Below are 10,412 nucleotides of genomic sequence, written 5' to 3'. Positions count from 1 at the left end.
TATAAATGACATCCTTGCCTAGTAGAATGACAATATTAATTTTCAAGTCATCTTGAATCCAAATCACTTCCCATTTATCTTACTTATAAGAGTAAGACAAATATCTGAAAGAGGCCAACCAAAGCAATTTACTTTTACTTTTGGGGGAAATGAAAACAGTGACAATTACTGAATGATTTGCTTATTTGAACACTGACTGAAAAATCCACATATGAGGAATGGGAATGCTTTATTTTCAAACTACAAGCAATCAGAGATTTTTTTGGGTGATTTTTTTTTTCTCAGTCTCCCATCAGCTCAGTTTTCTTTTGGCACTTTATAATGCAAGGCTATCTTTAAGTTGTTTTCTTTGTAACTTGGCCTTATGTGAGAAATGCTAACACAGGGAAAGATGTATACCTATATGGTTTGTTGCTTCAGAGTATTAGTGGCTGCTTTTTATATGTATTCTTTAACAAAGGTAGGTCGTAATCCCTTCAGTGAATCCTGGGAGTAGATAAATAATGAGGCCACGCTCAGGAAATGTCAGAGGAAGGTGCATCCTGGGAGTGTGTTACTCCATCACTCTCAGGAAGTGACAATCTAGTCTTCTGTCAAGTTGATCTGTACAGGCCTTCTCAATGTAGCAAGCTTCCTCCGATTCATGCCTCTGTAAGTAGTTATGGCTCAGATAGGAGTGGCTCTCCTAGGTTTCAAACTCCCCTTCTAGGAAAATGTTTCCATCATTCACCATTTCCTACAATTGTTATACCTCAAGCTGAAAAAGCTGTGCCTCGCTGGGAAAAGGCGGGATTCTGGAACTCTCCTTTTCCTGTCTATCACCTGAATTAAAGCCAGAGGGAGGGGAAAGGGATGTAGCACATTATGACATCTCCACTGAAAATGGAATTTTACAAAAAAGTTTTAGAAACTTACAGCTAATTCCTGAATGGATGCTTTAATATGAATAGACCTAGAACTAACTAGGAAATGTACTATTTCCAAAGTTAGGTTTATATTTTTCTTCCTCTACCCTACTTCTTTATTTGTTTTAATACATTGCAATATTCTAAGTTACTTTACTTGAAAATGATGAAATAGAGCTGAGGAGGAATCTTATTCTTTGTTTTTCCTTAGTTTCCTATTACAAATGAAAGCCTAGCTCAATGGCTGTCCAGCTGATGGCTGACTGTATAGTCTGGGTTGGGCTGTTTAAGAGAGCGTTTGTACATTTCTCAGGCACTCTGTCAAATTTGTCCTTTCTTTAGTATTTATTGATAAAAGGGAGGTTAAAAAATAATTAACAGTAGTCTAGAAATTCTTCCTAGTAATCTTTTACCATAGGATTTTCCACAGGCTACCGTATAGATATTTTTCAAACCTCTATCCACCATCTCCTATAAGAAAATCACACTATCATACTACCCAACAGAAAAGGACTTATCTCATTTTCCATCAATAGCCTTTAAATCAAGGGTGACCTTTGATTATTGCCAATATAAAAATATAGTATCTATGTCTTTTACCCAACATAAAAAATGGAAAATGACATAAAATTAAAGATACTTTTTATTATCAAGAAGGTGGGGATTTAGTCTTATTAACATAATTTTTTTCATTAGCAATTTTCACATGTAGGTAGAACTTTAAAGATTGTATGATTATGTTCCTAGTATCTGCAACATAGTCTGTTAAACAAAACTGACCCACACATCATACTGGAAATTGTATGTAAAATCCTAGCAAAGATAAATTGCCTAGGGTTTGATGCTCCTTTTTTTAAAAGAGGGGAAAAAAAAAACTCCTTTTGATGTATTTATCTATTCACTGTAAATTGGGATTATCAGTTAAGCAAAAATATTAGTGAGGGAAACATGGAATTATATTCCAGTCATTACTCAAACTGTCTTCTTTTAGTTAATATGGAAACAAAATGAAAGTATACTTTATACAAGTATTTAGGTTTTAAAATCCTCCCCCCACTTCATTTTCTTGATGTTTCAGAGAGAGGATTTTTAAAAAAATATGTCATTTGCCATTTTTCTTGTTTGCTTTATTTCTTTGTAAAATGAAACTGTTTTTCCACACAGAATTATTTTGTTTAAACCATTCTGGAGGGAAATTCAGCAGCTGTGATGTGATTCTGATATTCAGTGGACCCTTTTTGGAAGTTTCTTTAGCCACCAAGGAGATCCTCCAGAGTAATGTCTGAAACTTGTTGACTCTGCTCTCCTAAGCCCTCCGTGGAACTGGCCAGCAGGGCGCAGTGGCTTTCTTGGCTTTTGCTTTATTTTTCAGGATATTTCCTGGCCTCGTTGTGATCACTTTTTCATTGTCAGCCAGCTCGTGAACTCTCAGGAACAGACATCCTCACAAACAAAATGACATTATGAAAAACAGACCCTGGATATTGGCACATCAGCAAAACAGATGGGAATTTGGGAAAGAAAAAAAAAGCGGGGGACTTTTTTGGAAAGATTGGCACTGTTCTACTATATACATATACAAAATGTTGCTCCATTCTTTACCACCCAGAGCAATACAAATTTTAACTTAAACAAGGGGACTTCTAATGTAATTACATTAAAAAAGAACATATTGCATGAATTGATAGAAGGAATTTAATTGTAGGATTTTAAAGAAGTTGCTTGGCAGATCTCTGGGTTTATTGGTAATGAATTTTATTTAAGAACTTAAGGAGCTCAGTAAATTTAAGCAATTGAACCAAAATTTTTATGATTTGTTTCATGTAATATTAAATATTTTAATTAAAATCCTTAGTCTTCCTAATTAACCTAACTCAAAATAATGACTGGCTAAAGATTGTGAAGTAAAGATTTTTTTTTTCTAACATTGAAGTATAACATATTGAGAATTTACAGTGGACTAGGCACTATATTAAAATCTGCATTATCTCATTTAAAGCTCACAATCGCCCTATGATGAAGAAAATTTTATTTAATTTTTTGAAAATGAAGAAACTGAGGATTAGGCAATGTGGCCTCATTCACATGGTTAGCACATGCTGGAGCTGGGACTGGACCCCTAGCAGTCTAATTCCAGAGCCATTGCTCTTAGCTACTACATCCTTCTAAATAACTCTGCTTTCATTCAGTCTTTCTTGATTCCTGTGCTTTTTTGACTGTGGTTACATACTAAATAACTGCAGAATTAAAAACAAAAACAAAAAATCCAGAACAAAAGTAACTAACACATCAGACAAATTCAATCAGAATTTCTGTAGTGGGAGATTTGGTCTGGGCATTAGTAATTTTTAAAAGTTTTGTGGATTATTCTGAATTACAGTCAAGATTTAGAACCACTGTTCTGAACCAACAATGTTCTAGGTGGTGAGATACAACATGAAAATGATAAAGTTCTTTCCCTCATACAGGAGTATATTAGTTTCCTATGGCTGGTATAACAAATTACCATAAACTTGGTGGCTTATAACAACAGAAATTTGTTTTCTCACAATGTTAGAGGCCAGAAGTCCAAAATCAGGGTTACAGCAAGGCCATGCTCTCTCCAGAGGCTCTAAGGGAGAATCCATTTCTTGTCTCTTCCAGTTTCTGGTAGCTGCCAACATTTCTTGGTTTGTGTCTACACATGTGATTGCATTTAGGGCCTACCTGGATAATCCAGGATAATCTCCTCATGCCAGAATTATAAACTAATCAGTCTGTGGAGATTCTGTTTCCAAATAAGGTAACATTTCCAAATTCCAGGGATTAGGACCTAACATCTTTGGGTGACCATTATTTACCCTTCTATAAAGAGTCAAGCCACTGAAGATAGAATTCAAATAGAAATTCAAATAGAAATAATAATTGCTGTGAAGAAGGAAGATCTTTAAAATAGATCTAGGAAAATTATGGAGATAGAGGGAAGGCACCACTAAGTGTTTTTAGGCCATTCATACATTTTCTTAAATACAGCTTACTCTCTAATGTAAAGACTATTCTTTAAGTGACCATCACTTTCCAGATTTAACCTTTTTAAGACAATTCAGGATTTGGATCAGGATCACTAGGGAAATTTATTAAAACATAGATTTGTGTGTGACCACTATTTCAGTGTCTCTGAAGGCAGGTCCAGGAAAACTGCTCTGTAAGTTCTTTCAGTGGTTCTGTTAGAAAACATAGTTCAAGTTTCCTGAAAGGTTGTATGTCTTATTAAAATAATTTTTGTTGTTATTGTCGTATTTTGAATCTTTCCAAAATTCTTGATTTGCAGAGAACAGCTTTACAGTTGGAATTTGAAATTTCTGTTATGAGTCTGCTATTCGTGGAAACAAGATTTGGATGGGATAACAGGAGAGAAGAAAAGACACTTGGCTCATTCATAATTATTTAAGAATTTAATGGCCTGGAGAAAATAGGGAGTCTATACACACACACACACATACACATATACATTTATACACATACATATATACATATACATATACATATATATATATATATATATACATACACACACACATACATATATATGACATTGATTGTGAAGTATTCTTTATCTCGGAGGTAATAATTTTCAAATTTTTGATGTTTCTTTAACTTTTAAATATTAATAATTCTTAGAAAGATTATGTTATAGAATGTCTAATACAAGAACTTTCTCCAGACCAAATAATATATATCTTTATTGCCCCAGCTGTTGTGAACATTTGTAATTGCCCGGTAGTTGACAATAGATTTCTCTGCTATGAATGTGACTAATGTTGTAAAACCTCCCTTCTTACGAGGTTCAACTTCAGTTCAAGTGTAAAGACTATAGGTTTTGAAAAGAAATAATATAGCTCAGCAACTTGCTAGCCAGGTGACCTTGAGCAAGTTATTTATCCTTACCTCTAATACAAGGTTAATATTATTCACAGAACTGTGAGGGTTGAATAATAATACATACTTAAAGTTTATAACACAGAGCCTAACATGGATTAGATTCTCTAAAAAGTTATTTGTCAGTTGCAGAAAAGGCCATTAGCCAGATGATTACAGGAAAGGATTGACAAGTTCTAAAGATAACTCCTTTCTTATTGGAATTCTTAGTATCTCACAGAAGCTTAGAGACCTCCTAGGAGATAATCAACACAGCTGAGATAATGGTTATAACTAGGCCTATGCAAAAAAGATCAGAGGAATGGAGTCAGTGGTTCTATAAAGGTTTACTTCTTGATAAACTTAGATTAAATTTGACTTTGTTCTTCATAGGAAGCCCAAGTAAACACTATGTACTCTTCCTTACTAAATTTCATTGATGTAGATCTTTTTATTCAATCCTTCATGGTTATTTTGAACACTAAACTCATGTTCTAAAGCATGAGTTAGGATCCAAATTTAGCCACAATCATGGACATAAAGAATACAACATGCTTTCAATTTTATTGCGCATGTCATCCAAAAGCATTCACTGTGGCAAATTTAATTTTATTTTTCAAGTAAATAGATTTGATCAGCAAAATCAAATGATCTTGGAAACATCAACTTCAAAAACATACAAATGAACTTTAGCCTGTGCTCAAAGCATTTTATTTCTTGAGAATTACTAAACAGTATCTTCAGGCAAAATTGAATAGATTCAGTTCACAAAATATTGCATCTAGGCCCTCTTTCAATTTACACAAGGTTATATATCCTTATGTAAAATCATACTTATGTAAAATCCTTATGTAAAAATCATACTATTTTGACATATTTCATTTCAAGACTTACTGGTTTAAAAACTTTATACTACTTACAGTTCAAATGTCTTAAGCATAGAGAAAAAAACGAATGTCTTGCTGGGAGAGATATTTAAACATCTAAACTGTGATCTTATTGTTAAATAAATGGGTTTAGGTATTCCTTCGAAACCAAGAAAATACAGATTTATAAAAGTAAAAGCACCAGATTTTCTCTGGAGAGAAAAAGTTAGAAGAGGTGGGATCTTAAATTTGAGTACTTATATATGATAACATGTTTTAACAGTTGTTAAAGTATGGGACAAAAATAAAGTAATAGGAACAGGAATATGGCATATAAAGGAATAAAATTATATAAATCAAATCAACTAATTCCTGGCAAGATTTTTATATGCCCCAAATCTAAAGATAAAGCTATATAAAATTAAAAAAAACAGATTTTACTCTTTCTGTTTTCTAGCCAAAATGTGAGTAGTACATTATTTGCCTTTAAAAACTTGATCCAACTGTTTCATGGCTAAATGATAGTTTTCCCAGAGTTATTCTCTTAGAAAATGTTAAAATAATGTTTTAAATGCTCCTATGGTACTTGCTGAATGATATTTGAGACAGGGCAGATACTCTTTCCTTTTGATCTCAAGCAGGCAAGATTAATTCATCCATAGCTTTAAAACTTACCCGTAGCGGCGCCTGAGTGGCTCAGTCTATTGAGCATCCTACTTAGGCTCAGGTCATGATCTCATGGTTTGTGAGTTTGAACCCTGCATTGGGTTCTGTGCTGACAGCTCAGAGCCTGGAGCCTGTTTTGGATTCTGTGTCTCCCTCTCTCTCTGCCCCTCCCTCACTCACGCTGTCTCTCTCTCTCTCTCAAAAATAAATAAACATTAAAAAAAATTAAAACTTACCCTTAGAGACGTTCAGGTTTTATAGTGTTATTTTCACAAGTGATTGTTTCAAAGTTTGAGAGCTTGCAAGTTATATTTCATGTTTTTCTTTTCTTCAGTCCTTACCTCTAATCCATCAGGAAGTTCAGACACTACTTCTTTGCACCTCCACTGATAAAAATCAAAGGACTTTTTTTTTTAATTCCAGTATAGTTAATATACAGTGTTCTATAAGTTTTAGGGGTACAACACAGTGATTCAACAACTCTATAATTACTCAGTGCTCATCATGATAAGTGTACCCTTAATCCCCTTCACCTATTTAACCCACCCTCCCCACACCCCATCCCTCTGATAACTGTCAGTTTGTTCTCTATAGTTAAAAGTCTGGTTTTTTTTCTTTGTTTGTTTCTTAAATTTCACATATGGGTGAAATTATATGGTATTTGTCTTTCTCTGACTTATTTCACTTGGTATTATACTTTCTAGATCCATTCAAAGGATAATTTTTAAAGTTAGAAACAAAACTTTTTTACAAATATCAAGTGAGCACATACCAAACATTTTTTAAATCATTAATGAGGGAATCAGCAAGAAGGTAAAGCTAGTTCAAGGAGCACTTAAAGAACAGAGATTGTTATAGTCTGTTAAGAAAGACATGCTGAAGTCGATTTGCCATGTTAGGGACAAAACAGGTTAATATTCTACAGGGCAATAAAATTACAACCTTTGGGATTGCCTTTCTTCTAAAAAGAAATTATTTACATCTCCAATATTTCATAGCTGCAAGTGAACATGGAACTTCACAAATTCTTGGTTTTAATCAATAGTAAAAAGCAAGTGGCGTGCCTGCATGGCTCTGTCTGTTGAGTGTCCAAATTTTGATTTGGTCTCTGGTCATGATCCTGGGGTGGTGGGATCAAGCCCCATGTCAGGTTGAGTGTGGAGCCTCCTTAAGATTCTCTCTCTCTCTCTCTCTCTCTCTCTCTCTTCCTCCCCTCTCTCTCCCTTTCTCTCCTTGTCTCTCTCTCTCTTTCTCTCTCTGTTTCTCTCCCTCTCTCTTTCTCTCCCTCTCTCTTTCTCTCCCTCTGTCCCTCTCCCCCGCTCATGCTCTCTAAAATAAAATTAAAAAAAATAGTAAAAAGCAAAGCAAAAAGGCACATACTCTAGGAAATTACATTATTTTTGGGTGATCCTGTTAGACAATTCTCCAGTATGACAGTAAAGTTATATGCACCTTTTCTATTGATTTAATAGCTGTTTTGGATAATTTTGTTGAGTTTCCCCTTGTGATTATAAATAATCTCCAAAGAATATTCTGTGTCACACACAAAAAGGCTAGTTTTCTTGTGTTTTGGTGTGATTAACTAATGTAGGCTAGTTAAAGGCCTTAATTAAACATGTAAACTTCTTTATAGACAGCAAATCTAGAGCCATTTAATTTTGAACAACTATTATTGCCAGAGAATTAACTTCTTTCTAGAGATTTCATAAGGAAAACATGAAAAGTAATAGTATACCAAAATAAATTGCATTGGATAAAATATGACCACAAATTCTTTTCTGCTTTTTCGATTGAGTCTTACTTCCTTCTTTTAAACTTGGGTTGGTCTTGTGACTTTTGTAACCAATAGAATTCAGCAGAAATGGGTGGTTGTATGTCTTTTCACCAGTGTATAACATCAGAATCACCTTTAATACATCTATCTCAATAAATATTTGCTGCAGAAAAAAACCAAAAACCTGAAATTTGTCTTCATACTATCCCATTGACAAATAAGTGATCAAGACATAATTATTACAGAAAGGAGACTATAGGTTTTACTTCTATACTAAGGAGTTTCCTAAATGAACTTCTTGAGTGAACAGTTTATCTTTATGCTCCTGTCTTTCTGAGGCAGGCTCTGGCCCAGTTCAGAATTCTTGTGCTGGCCATTCTTAGATCTTGGCAGCAATAGCCCATGTTGAGTTCTTTACTAGTGGTGTCACATTATCTTTTAATACCTTCCTTATTTTTATTCAAACCCCTTGAAGTCTCTGCCAAGGCAAGATGCATAATAAGATAGTCAGATGCACTAATCTTTGCTTTGGTATTACCTATATAGGAGGAAGCACAGAATAAAGATCGTGGGGTTTGGAGCCAGACTCAGAAATACTAATGTAAGTCGTAATACTACTCTGCAGCTAAAAATCATGGGTATTTAGCCCAATTAATTTATTTCTCAAGCCTTCATTTTCTCGTATGTTTATTGGTGAACATAATACTACCTAGTGAGGCAGTTGTGAGAAAGAAAAAGTTACATATACATAGTTCTATTATGTAGTAAAGGATTAAGTAATTGTGGCTATTGTAGGAGTGATTTTCCCCCAAATATTATAAGGCCTTTCACTAGATGTGATCAAAAGAAGGTGAGGATTTTAATATTGAGAAATGGGAGACATCTTGAGTTAGGTGCCTTCTTCATAGATAGCTAGCTATCTCCATCTTCTCCTCCTGGGGCTAACACTATTACCTTGAGAGAAGACACTTTGAGAAATAAATGATGAATTTTTTCCCCTGTGGTTGACTAATCCTAGTCAAATAACCAGAAGAAATTTTAATTTTCCAAGAATAGCTGCAATTTTTGAATCTGCAGCAAATTATAAAATTTGAAATTATATTTATGGTAGACATTTTACAGTTCTGTTTATATGATATAAAAACTTGATTAGAATCTCTTGATGTGGTTTTCTTATTAGCCCTCAACTCTCAAGGAATCTCTTACCACTATGATATTTTACATGTCTAGAAGAGTTAAATTCAGGCTGTGTTTATAGAGCACTTATTTAGCAATAGTTTCTCCTATTCTAGCACATTGTCTGCTTTCTAGGTTCTTCAGAAATGTAATCTAAACGGGCCATAATGAGTATGTGAGGTGAAGGTGAAATACTGGATAAGGAGTAATTTAAAACATGTTGAATTAGCGAATTGGAGAACAGAACAAATGATTTTTTTGGTCCATGGGAAAATTTAATTATAAAAATATTTTTTCTAATTCCTAAAGATTGTACTATTTGAAAATGAAATAAAATTCTAGAACCCATTTCAGGTCGTTTGATTCATCTAGCCTCGACTCAAGAATATGCTATCATCTTACTCCTTCAATTAGCAAATTAACTTTTAATTGATAGAGATCTATATTCATAATTGGATTTTCTTTGGGCAAGGCCAGCTTCTGCAGATTTTCAGCTAATGAGTTCATCTCCTATTACTATATTCTACAGCTAAGAGCTTAGTTTTGAAGATTTATTTATTTATCCATTCCTTAAAAAAATTGTTTTTGAAACAAGGTTCAACAGCACACTTGAGACACTTATTATTGGGGTATATTTACTTCCTTTCAGAAAGAGTAGCTAGCTTAGGCTTTTTTGTTTTCCTCATTTTTATTTGTGACATTAAAGTTATGCTTTAGTGAAGTAAGAGATTCTAATTAGTGTTAGAGTGAATATGATCAAGGTTGATACTCAGATCAAACTTATATTGTTTTCCTCAATAATTATTTGAGGGGCTATGTTATTCTAGAAATCACTGTAACTCATTCCCTCTGTTTGGTTTAGGAACAGCCTGACGTTGTTTTAAAGAGCCTGTCTTTACAGTACTCAAATTTTCCATGAAATTCTATTTGCTCCATTTAAAAGAGTCAGCTGTTCTACCTTTGTTTTAGCTGTTGTGTGCTATGCTTACTGTGGTGACAGGAATCACCTTTCAGAGGTCACACAGAACCAGTAAAAAAGCCATTCAATCAGTGCCAGTGGTATTTTGGTTCTTCTGTGAACTATCCCATCATTACTCAGTGCTATATTCTTAAAACTATTATCCATTC

This window comes from Panthera onca, chromosome C1 (assembly GCF_046562875.1).
Source record: "Panthera onca isolate mPanOnc1 chromosome C1, mPanOnc1 haplotype 2, whole genome shotgun sequence".
NCBI lineage: Eukaryota > Metazoa > Chordata > Mammalia > Carnivora > Felidae > Panthera > Panthera onca.
Note: the sequence above shows the minus strand (reverse complement) of the source record.